This window comes from Dipodomys merriami, unplaced genomic scaffold (assembly GCF_024711535.1).
Source record: "Dipodomys merriami isolate MVZ:Mamm:240054 unplaced genomic scaffold, mDipMer1.0.p SCAF_40, whole genome shotgun sequence".
Lineage (NCBI taxonomy): Eukaryota > Metazoa > Chordata > Mammalia > Rodentia > Heteromyidae > Dipodomys > Dipodomys merriami.
This window is the reverse complement of record NW_027205604.1, coordinates 4920022-4932201: the sequence shown is the minus strand read 5'-3', so window position 1 is coordinate 4932201 and position 12180 is coordinate 4920022.

The following is a 12180-nucleotide window of genomic DNA, read 5'->3' as shown; positions in this document are numbered from 1 at the left end:
ACCTCCCAGCTAAGAAAAGTCCAGAACCAGATGGTTTTACAGAGGAATTCTACAAGGCCTTCAAAGCAGAGCTCACAGCAATACTCCTCCAACTCTTCAATGAAATTGAAAGAGAAAGCTCACTACCGAACACAATCTATGAAGGTATCATAACCCTCATCCCAAAACCAGGCAGGGACTTATCAAAGAAAGAGAACTATAGACCCATTTCTTGATGAACATTGATGCAAAACTTCTCAACAAAATTCTGGCCAATCGACTTCAACAATTCATCCAAAAAATCATACACCATGATCAAACAGGATTCATTTCAGGGATGCAAAGCTGGTTCAATATATGCAAATCAATTAATATTATTCATCACATCAACAGGAGCAAGGATAAGAACCACATGGTTATCTCAATAGATGCAGAAAAAGCATTTGACAAGATCCAACACCACTTTATGATGAAGGTTTTGGAAAAATTAGGAATCCATGGAACATTCCTCAATACAATAAAGGCTGTACATGACAAACCTACAGCCAGCATTATACTCAATGGTGAAAAACTAAAGCCATTTCCTCTTAACTCAGGAACAAGACAAGGATGTCCACTCTCTCCACTTCGCTTCAACCTACTGTTAGAATGCCTAGCTACAGCATTAAGACAAGATGCAGACATAAAGGGGATACAAATAGGGAAAGAAGAAATAAAACTCTCCCTCTTTGCAGATGACATGCTCTTGTACTTAAAGAATCCCATAGACTCCACTCCCAAATTACTCGAGCTGGTTCAAAACTTTGGCAAAGTAGCAGGTTATAAAATTAACCCCCAAAAATCAATGGCGTTTCTGTATGCCAACAATGAGAAAAGTGTGGCAGAAATTAGGATAGCAACTACATTTGTAATAACCCCACAAAAAACAAAATACCTAGGAATTAACTTAACTTAAGAAGTGAAGGACCTCTGTGATGAAAACTTTAAAATCTTGAAAAAGGAAATCAACACAGAACTTAAAAAATGGCAAAAACTCCCATGCTCCTGGATTGGAAAGATTAACATTGTGAAAATGGCAATACATCCCAAGGCTATCTACAAATTCAACGCAATACCTATCAAAATTCCAACCTCATTCTTCAAGGAAATAGAAGAGGCAATCCAAAAATTCATATGGAACAATAAAAGACCCCGAATAGCAAAAACGCTCCTCAATGGAAAGAACACTGCTGGAGGAATATCAATTCCAAATTTCAAACTCTACTATAAAGCCATAGTAATCAGAACAGCTTGGGACTGGCACAAGAACAGACCTCAGGACCAATGGAATAGAATTGAAAACCCAGAAATGAACCTACAGACCTATAGCCATCTAATCTTTGATAAGGGAGCTAAAAAAATAGGGAAGAAAGACAGCCTCTTTAGTACATGGTGCTGGCAAAATTGATTAACTACTTGTAGAAAACTTAAGCTAGATCCTTATATATAACCCTGCACCAGAATCAACTCCAAATGGATCAAAGACCTCGGAGTCAAAGCAGACACTCTGAAAATATTACAGGATGGAATAGGAGAAACCCTAGGTTTCCTTGGCAGAGGCCAAAATTTTCTGAATAGAGACCTGGAAACACAACAAATCAAAGAAAGGTTGGACAAATGGGATTGCATAAAGTTGCAGAGCTTCTGCAGGGCAAATGACATAGCTAGCAAGATCAATAGAAAGCCCACAAATTGGGAGAAGATCTTTACTAGCCATACAACAGACAAGGGTCTCATATCTAAAATATACTTGGAACTCAAAAATTTAAACCCCCCAATAACAAATCCTCAAAGAAACAACTGCCCAATAAATAAGTGAGCAAAAGACTTAAAGAGAAACTTCTCTGAAGAAGAAAGAAGGATGGCCAATAGACACATGAAGAAATGTTCAACATCCCTAGCCATAAAAGAAATGCAAATCAAAACAACATTGAGATATCACCTCACTCCAGTTAGAATGGCAAAAATCAAGAACTCTAACAACAACAGATGCTGGAGGGGATGTGGACAGAAAGGAACCTTACTTCATTGTTGGTGGGAATGTAAACTTGTTCAACCACTTTGGAAAGCAGTATGGAGGTTCCTCAAAAGACTTCACATAGAACTCCCCTATGACCCAACAATCCCACTTTTGGGCATTTACCCAAATGTTTACAAACAAGACCACACTAAAGCTACCAGCACAACTATGTTTATTGCAGCATTATTTACCATAGCTAAGATATGGAACCAACCCAGATGCCCCAGATGAATGGATCAAGAAAATGTGGTATATATTCACAATGGAATTCTATGCCTCCATCAGAAAGAATGACATTGCCCCATTTGTTAGGAAATGGAAAAACTTGGAAAAAATTATATTAAGTGAAGTAAGCCAGGCCCAAAGAAACATAGGCCCCATGGTTTCCCTTATTTGTAATATCTAGTATATGTATGAGTCAAGTGGAAAAGGTCAGATAATGTGATGTCAGGAAAATGAACCCTTAGATGTGTATTTTAATGTTTTTTTCTTTCATTAATGTGTTTCTAATGCATTTATAAGATTATCTCTTTGTTGCTTTGTATATCCTTCCCCCACAGTATAACCCTGCTTTCACTATATTTGATGTCAGTATAACTTGTGGAGGAGATGGGGAAAAACCAGTTGTTTAAGGATACAGGTGGACCTGTTGCAACAATGAGAAGTACAAGTTGTCATGTCCAAAACTAGCTTTACAAAGTCGGTGCGGGGGGAGGGGGGGAAGGGGGTGGATGGAGAAGGATTGGGATTGGGGGGGAGGGGGGAGGCTGGGAAGGGATGTGAAGGGTAAACAAAGGAGGAGGCTGCAATGCTTGGTAAGAAATGTACGCATTATCCTGCCTACGTAATTGTAACTCCTCTGTACAGTATGTTCACAAATAAAATTAAATTAAATTAAAACAAAAAGAAAAGTTGGAAAGATCCAAGGTTGGAGGCTGTTAGGGGGAACTAGAGTGGTTTCAGAGAGGATGGCTGAGGGCTGAGTAGGGGGTGTCTATCTATGTCTTATAGTGTGAGAACTGAAGGTTCTCCGCGCATCTGCTTGCCATAGTCAAGATGCCTCCTTTGGAACCATGGATGCTCTAGTAATTTCCTCGTCTGTAGGGTCTTAGAAACGTGGCAGACAGATCCTTCTCCAAGAAAGGGTGCATGCCTGGCTTTGAAGAATGTGATTAGCTGTGGCCTCCAGCTCTTCAAGTCAGCCTTTGAGTCAAGATCCTACTATGTCTGGAACACCCCTCTTTCTCTCAGCCAACGTCTGAGCAGGACATGGTGGCTGCATGGCACTCTCTCTCCTGACTAGTTTCCATCCCAAGATGGGGAGGGAGATGGTGGTGCTAGGGCCTTGCGGTTTCCACCCTATATTGGAGCCCTCTAATGGGGTCCATCTCCTGTTGCAATGGCAGAGAGTTTGTCAGGATTTCATGTTCCTCCTGCCCAACCTTGTTTCCTCTTTCTACCTTTCATATTGCTTTAAAATAATTGTTTTATTGTTATTACAAAGGTGATCTACAGAGTGGTTGCAGTAACATAAGTCTGGTAAAGAGTACATTTCCTATTAGACAGTGTGACTTCTCTTTCATATTGTTATACCCACAATAAACCCTTTGTACATCTAAAAAAAAAAAGAATACAGAGTCATCTGAAAACAATAGGACAAATTAAGAAGAGGTCCTTTGTTTCCTGTGGATTTCTTTTCAGTATGCTTATGTACAAAGGAAGACGTGTTTGGGTATTAAAATTTGGTGCTAAGACTATGCTCTTTTGGTGTCACTATGTACGGTAACTTTGATATTTGACTTTGTGTAGGGTTATAACTTAACTCACGTATGGTGTTTGACATCACCACCCTAATTTCTGTGCTAGATGACCTGGATGTTGTCATAACTGAATATATTCTGCCATCCAATGAAGCTTAAAAACACCACCATCAATTCTCTATATGTTATAGAATGTGGCTTTTTTTCAAAGTTTTTATAGTTTTCCTTAGATCTAAGACACATATCAGAATATATAATCATTATTATTATCATATCTACTAATAAATATTATTCTTAATGTGCTTATATTGAACATTTTCCTAAATGCTTAATAAGTAATAATTCATTCAAATCTCACAGCAACTGAATGAACCACTTGCTCTTACTTTCAGTAGGGAAACTGAGGCACAAACTGACTCAATAACATGACCCAGATCACTCTGAGGATATCAGAGTGTGAATGCAGAAAGTTGAGTGCCAGAAGTAATAATAACTACACAATAATACTTAAAAAATAACTATACAGGGGCTGGGAAGGTGGCTCAGTGGTAGAGTGCTTGCCTTGCATGCATGAGGCTCTGGGTTCGATTCCTCAGCACCACATAAGCAAAAAGAAAAAAGCCGGAAGTGGCGCAGTGCCTCAAGTGGTAGAGCGCTAGCCTTGAGCTGAAGAGCTGAGGGACAGCGCCCAGGCCCAGAGTTCAGGCCCCATAACTGAACCCCCCCAAAAAATATAACTACACAATATTATCTATCTTCTTATACTGTGACAAACTCCAAGGTGGTATAATCAGTTTCTCCCCAGGTTCTCATCATGCTTCCTGCTTTCAAGAGTTCCTATCATTCTGAAGAATTTGAGACCAACAGTATTTCTTACCATTGCAGCCTTTATCACCTTCTGCTTTTGGAACAATGAAACTGTCAGCAGGGCACATCAAGAACTGTCATGCTCTACCGTTATCACATAAAGGTTCCAGCAGCTATATTGATAGCTGCAGCCATTTCATCTTCCCTCAGCACCAGGTCTGTGATTTATTGATCATTTAATTTTTAATCTCATAGCTGTGAAGTATACTTCTAAGACAGCATCAAGATGTAGACTTACGTTATTAGATGAGACTTGGTTGGATAATTAAGGAAAAAAAAATATGGGCTAGGAATGTGCCTTAGTGGTAGAGTGTTTGCCTAGCATGCTTGAAGCCCTGGGTTTGATTCTTCAGTACCATATAAACAGAAAAAGCTGGAAGTGGCACTGTGGTTCAAGTGATAAAGTGTTTGCCTTGAGAAACAGAAGCTCAGGAATCTCAAGTGCCCAGGCCCAGAACTGGTAAAAAAAAAAAAAAAAAAGTTTAACCAAACCTTATATTCTACTCTATATATTGTAACTGCTATTCATGTTGATATTGTGTTTATTTACAGTGCTGCCTCACCTGCTAAGTACTTAGGAGTTTCTCTCATGGACCTTATCCACTTAATCAATGATTAAAGTAATTTATACTTCTGTGAATCCAAAAGCTCTATTTCTGGTTCCAGGATGCATTTGGCCCTCATCATCTCCAATCTTAGACACCCTAAATGTACTACATCTATCTCTGAACTCTTCATCACTCTGATAATTCAGTTTTATCTGTTATTTATCCAAAGCTTGCTCTCTATCTACCTGGTTGATTTAGCTAGAAATCTGGCCTAATGTGCTGCTCATCATATAAGAAAATTTTCAGTTTCTGTTGATTGGAACACCCATTGTCACTCCTAAGACACAAGTGTTTGCTCAAGTATGGATCTGACTACAAATGTCAGGCCACCAATCTTGATTTATGTTGCCACATTTAAAGGCCATTTTGATGCCTTCCTCTCAGTTTAGCTATTAGGCACATTTGACCTAGTGATTCATTTCTTTCTGCTCTTGTTTGATATGATGCCATACTTTTCCTGATATTTTATTCTCATATTGGTTTCTCATTTCAGGCACTTAGCTTATTTTTTGCTTAGGCTAGTCTTTTACTATATTTAGTTTTTACTATATTTAGCTTTTTTAAAAATATATTTTATTTTTTTTAGTTGCTGACATAAGATTTATTACCATAATGCTTAATAGTGATATGAATTAATGAATAAATTAATTATTGGTTTGAGACAAGGTATCAATTTTCTTTTTTTGCTGGTTCTGGGTACTGTCCCCTGAGCCTCTCTGTACTCAAGGTTAACACTTTACCACTTGAGCTACAGAGCAAATCTGGCCTTTTCTTTTTGGGGGGGAGGGTGTCCAGTTGTGGGGCCTGAACTCTGGGCCTGGGTGCTGTCCCTCAGCTCTTCAGCTCAAGGCTAGCACTCTACCTCTTGAGCCACAGTGCCACTTCCGGCTTTTTTTTCTGCTTATGTGGTGCTGAGGAATCGAACCCAGGGCCTCATGCATACAAGGCAAGTGCTCTACCACTGGGCCTCCTTCCCAGCCCAAATCTGGCTTTTTCTAAGCAGTTTATTGGGGATAAGAGTCTTGGCTGGCTTCAAACTGTGATCTTCAGATCTCAGCCTCCTCAATAACTAGGATTACAGGCATGAGCCAGTTCACTTAAAAAAATTTTATGTGTGGGTTAAGAGTTCTTGGGCTTGAATTCAATGCCTGGGCACTGTTCCTGAGCTTTTTGGTTAAGACTAGTGCTCTACCACTAGCCACAGCTCTACTGCTGGCTCTTTATGTTAGCTAATTGGAGATAAAATCTCAGGTACTTTCCTGTCTTGGCTGGCATCGAACTATAATCCTCAATCTCAGCCTCTTGAATAGCTAGGATTGTAGGCATTAGCCACTAGCATCTAGAAAGGTCCCACTTTTTAGCACAGGCTTGCCTTGAACTCATGATCCCCCCTGCCTCATACTCCCAAATGTTAGCATTACAGGTGTGTGTTACCATATTCAGCCAATATAAATTTATCATCTTACCCTTCCTTTTTTTGGGGGGGAGTCCTTTCGTGGGGCCTGAACTCTGGGCCTGGGCACTGTCTCTCAGCTCTTCAGCTCAAGGCTAGCGCTCTACCACTTGAGGCACAGCACCACTTCCGGCTTTTTTCTTTTTGCTTATGTGGTGCTGAGGAATCGAACCCAGGGCCTCAGGCATGCAAGGCAAGCGCTCTACCACTGAACCACCTTCCCAGCCCATCATCTTACCTTTCTATAGATAGAAGTCTGATATAGGACTTTATTAAGGTGTTATCAGAGCTATGTTCCTTTCTGAACTCCAAAATAGCAATTTTCTCATATTTACCAGATGTAGAGGCTCTCTGACTTTTTTTTTCCCTCATTATCCTCTTCCTAATCTTCAAAAACAACAATGTGTAATCTCCTAACCTTTCTCCCTTATACTAGAGGCAAGAAAGGGTTTCCAGCATGAAGACCTCAGGTGATTTCTCTACCTCATTATCCTTAATTAGATCTTCAACATTCTCACGTCTTGGGGACCATTATTCACCTGGAGCACCTGTCCTCTTCACTTTTCTCTGTGGAAGGAATCATTTGATTCCCACAGCTCAAATGCCACCTGTGTGATTGTGACCCTCACATTTGTATTCCTATCCTGACATCTCTGAGATTTCAACCCACATGTCTACACACTTGCTTTATTTACCTCTGCTTAATCATTCATGTTTAGTTCTTTGTTATTTTCACAAATTATACCATTGCACACCACCACATCAAAAACTAAATTTGATTGTTTATTCTCTCTCTCTCTCTCTCTCTCTCTCTCTCTCTCTCTCTCTCTCTCTCTCTCTCTCTCTCTCTCACACACACACACACACACACACACACACACACACACACACACACTCACACATTGTAACTTTTATATACATACTGCCATTCCAAACCGAGTCACGATGTCAGCACCTATCTAACTTACTTGTTACTTCTCTCTTGGTCTCCTAGTATTTGCCTAGCTTTAAAAAACAACAAACATACAATAACCACGGTAGGATTTTAAAATAGAAAATTTGGTTGTGTCATTTGCCTAGTTTAAGCCCTCTAGGGGCCACTTATTTCATTTAGAAAAAAAAATCTTTGATGATCACTGTGTCCTTGATGTTAGCTACCTTTCTGACATAAGTATCTACCTTGCTTACCTAGTTCTCAGGTTCATTCCTGAGGCATGTTTTAAGCTTGCTTGGCAGTCTATCTGAAAGCTCTCTTCACCAATCTTAGCCAGGCCCAGCTGAGTGATATCAATGAGTGTTTAACTCAAAGCCTTCTCTGATCATGTCATCTAATTCAGTTTCTCTACCTTCATTCCCATTCACTGTTGTTTTTCTCTTTTAATTCCTTCATAGTCAGAATCAGAATCTAACATTATCTAGATATAATTTATACCAAGTTTATGCAAAAATTTACATAGAAAAAAATCACATTATTTGATGTACACAGCTTGATAAAGTTGGACAAATACATATACCAGAATGGCCATTATTCTCAAGTAAGAGGTGAGATGTTTTGATTACCTCAGTAATGTCAGAGTTCAAGTTTTATTTTCATAATAATCCCATTTTTAGCACTATTTTTAGAAATATAGTGCTATTTTCTATGGAATTCATTGATACCTTTACCACATCTATTCATACCAGGTATGTGACTCAATTTTGAACAATTCATTCTGTGTCATTGATTTATATGTCTTTCTTCATGATACTTTCATACCATATTATTAGTTTCTTTTTACCTCTGCATTGTCTGCATCGTCTTCTAAAATTCAAGTTATAGGAGAGCTGGGACCTCATCAGCTTTGTTCATTACTTTGCCTCTAGCATAAAAAAAGCCTTGCAAACAGACTGAGTGTGGTGATGAATGCAGAGGAAACCAAAATACGCCTCCAAAATATCAAGAACACAAAATAAGCTTTCTGAAAATGAGAGTGGAGAGAATATTTCATTTCACATAATGAGTTTCCTCATAATTCTTTGGAAATATCTTACTCCCCGAAGACAGACTCCTAACAGTAGCTTTGTAACATCTCTCATGATCTTTTCCTTTCTCTTCTCTTTCTTTTCTTCATAAACTGCTTTCCTTCTGTCTCATCTATTCACATGAGTGCTTTGCTCTCAGTTTACCTTCTCTTCTCAAATTTCAGTCAACTGAGCAAAGGTAAATAATAGTAAAACTGGGAAAAAAACAAGCATTTTTTTGAAAAGAAAGGATAAGGAGTGAAACAGAAATGGGAAAAATTAGTGATGCTTCTACTAGTGTTTGTCTTTTTACCTCTTCTGCATAGAAAAGTACAGATCCAATCAGAAGGATTGCTTAGAGAATAGGGAGGAATGCTGGCAGTAAGTGAAAACTTGGATGATGAAAGAAGATGGAGACTAGAGGTAATAAGGTATTTGTTCTACCTTAGGCTCAATGATCCCAGAAGTAATGGTGAATTTACCTCTAAAATACATATTATTTTATCTGTATCATGTTTATATGTCAGTATCATTTTTCCCATGCCTGAGAAGTCTGACCTGAGGAGTGAAGAAAGCAGACACTATGATAGTTGAGATATGAAAAGTCCCCAAAGGCTTCTGGGTTGAAGGTTTGGTGCCCAGTTGGTGGGGCTATCTTTGGGAGCTAGTAGGAAGTACTAGGTAGAACCTTGTTGGAAGGTGGGGGTAAATGGGTGAATGCCCTGAACCCATGTACCTTGTTCCTGGTCCTTTCTCTCATTCCTAGCCACCATGAGGTCAACAAGTTTTCTTTCATGTCCTTCAGCCAGCACAGCCCAGAAACAATGGAAGCAGCCAATGATGAACTTCTGAAAGTGTAAACCGATATAAATCCTTGTTTCTCTCAAGGATTTGTTACAGTGACAAAAAAAACCCAGCATCATCACACTGATGAGTATCTATGTTCAGTCATCTTTTATGACAGCACATCCAGCTACCTTCTGAGTGTTCCCATTTGCATTGTGGAATTGCTAAAAGTGCTCTTATCCACTGGGCTGCCAGTCTCAATTCTTGTTTTGTAAACTACTCTACTGTGCAGGCTCTGCCCTTGTCAGTAGTAGTTGTTGCCTTTGTATCACTTTGAAAGGGACTGGACTCTGCTGCCACCAATTCTGTTCATGCCATTTTCCTGCTGCAGCATCCAACAATGGCTGTGCCAACAAGGTGTTGTTCAGAAGTCACTGTACTTTTTTTTTTTAAATCTTGTCTTAAACAAAATTTATCTTCACTTTTGCAAACAAAAAATATTGTGCTCCGGATACATGGGTTTTCTTGAAATAGTTAGATCAGCATTTCCTGTCAAACTCAGGGCCCTATGAAGTGTTATTCTTCTGCAAATAGGTCCTGAAATTGTGCTGTCCCATACTACAGCTCTTTCCAACTGATTTTTCAGATGACTTCCTATTAGAATGAGTTATCTCCTTCTGAAATGTGGGCATTATGAATAGGCTGCATGAATGTGAATGAGTTCCTCCCTTTTTAGGAAAGGTTCTTCGGATAAAACATCTCAGCCCCAAGTGCTGCTTTCCTTCTTTCATGGTCAGCCAAACCAGCTCATATTAACTAAACTTTAAGTAGCCTCATACGATTTCCATTGTACCAGGTGGGATCAGTTATTAAGACTTAATTTCTTTTGTTTTCTTCTAAGTCCTGAATGACTGTATTTGGCTTAGATGGATTCTAGATGAGAACTGTAGAAACATTCTGGTTTATACCATGTAACAGTGCTCACTAAGAAATGGTATTCTCAGTGTTTTCTCCTTCCTCCTTCCTTACACTTCTCTGAATAAGTGCTTTGTCAAAAGCAGTGAAATTCCTTATTAAGCTGTCAGCCATATGAATGGTTAACACAGTTGTCTCAATATGGAGTCATCTACTACCCGGGGAGTTGCTTTTTCCTTGGTTGGTGATGAATAACCCCCATATGCTAGAATCTGTGGTCATCACTATTTTCTGCTGCAGTGCTTGAGGAAACCAGTGTTTCTTTTGAGATTGAATCTCACCCTCTGTTGTGTCTCTCAATCTTTCTTCCATTAATGTGCTCTCCTTCCTGCCCACTTGCTTCCCCTGGAAACTTCTCAGTTTGTTTTTCCTAATTACCTCTCTTCTGTCTTATGAAACTTTAATAGTACACACCTGCTATATATCTCTTTATGTCCCATGGTTCACTGACCATTATAATAAATGGAATATCTTCTCATACACCTTCTCTCACCAAGAATCATTTTCCCCCTTAGAAGCAATACCAATCCATATAGAGAAATGAACTATACAAATTATACAACTATACAACTTGGGTGTTGGGGGAGGCAGGAAGGAAGGGAAAAAACTGAGAGAAAATGAGGGAGGGGGTGACTCTGTTTAAAAAGAAATGTACTTGTCTGATTTATGGTAACTGTAACCCTTCTGTACATGACCTTTACAATAAAAAAAATTAAAAACGAAAGAATGTCTGCCTTAAGAAAGAAAGGAGGATCTGACAATAAGTTTATTTTCTCTACTTTTAAAGGTATTAGGAAGATTAGAGACTTGGAAGTCAAATATATAGGGGATCCTTGATTTGCCATTGGCAGTTGTGTAATTTTTGGAAAATATCTCTGACTCTTATTTCATAAACAGTAAACTGTAGGGAAGTATACTTTATTCATAAAACTCTTTGGGAATTAAATTCAAAGTCCCTGTGCATGTCTTAGAACAGTGGCTCACAAGTAAGTTCAATCCCCTAGTAGTTCTTTAGGTTAAATTGGCCAAGTCATCAATTCCTTGATGTCAGTCATCCTCTTCTTGGAATTGTGCTTTTCCTTCCTGGATAATTTCACTAACTGTCTTCTGTATCTATCTCTACAAAATGCTGTGTATTAATTCAAACATTCTTCAAATGAGTTCATTTTCCTTTTTGATGGAGAAAATAAAAAATCAGCTTGTATTTATAGATCACCGATGCCAGATCACTCCAGGTAGGAAGTTAAACAGAACACACATGCTGTATGTTAAGGGAGAAGTTCCAAATATATTTATATTTCCTAAGACTCAGATTGAAGAAATAAAATACTTTTGTAGCTTCTTGTTAAGCTTTTAGATTCTGCTCAGTAAAAAGTGTATTTGAATAAATGATTTTCTAAAGTTCCTAAAAAAGCATATTTTTAATATGATATTAAACCTTTTTGATTTTTAGAACTCAAACATTGATTTACAAATAAGTTGCTTTAGCATTTCCAGTGACTTGTTAGGAAGCACAGAATGTTACTAATGCAGACATGATGGAAAACAGTATGGAAGTTTTGAGAGGAATAAAAGAACTATCATTTTATCTAGTAATGTCATTGCTGGGTATATAACTAAAGGAAATGCAATCGAAATGTTGAAAAAAACACATAGAGGCCAGGCAGTGGTGGCTCATGCCTGTAATCCTAG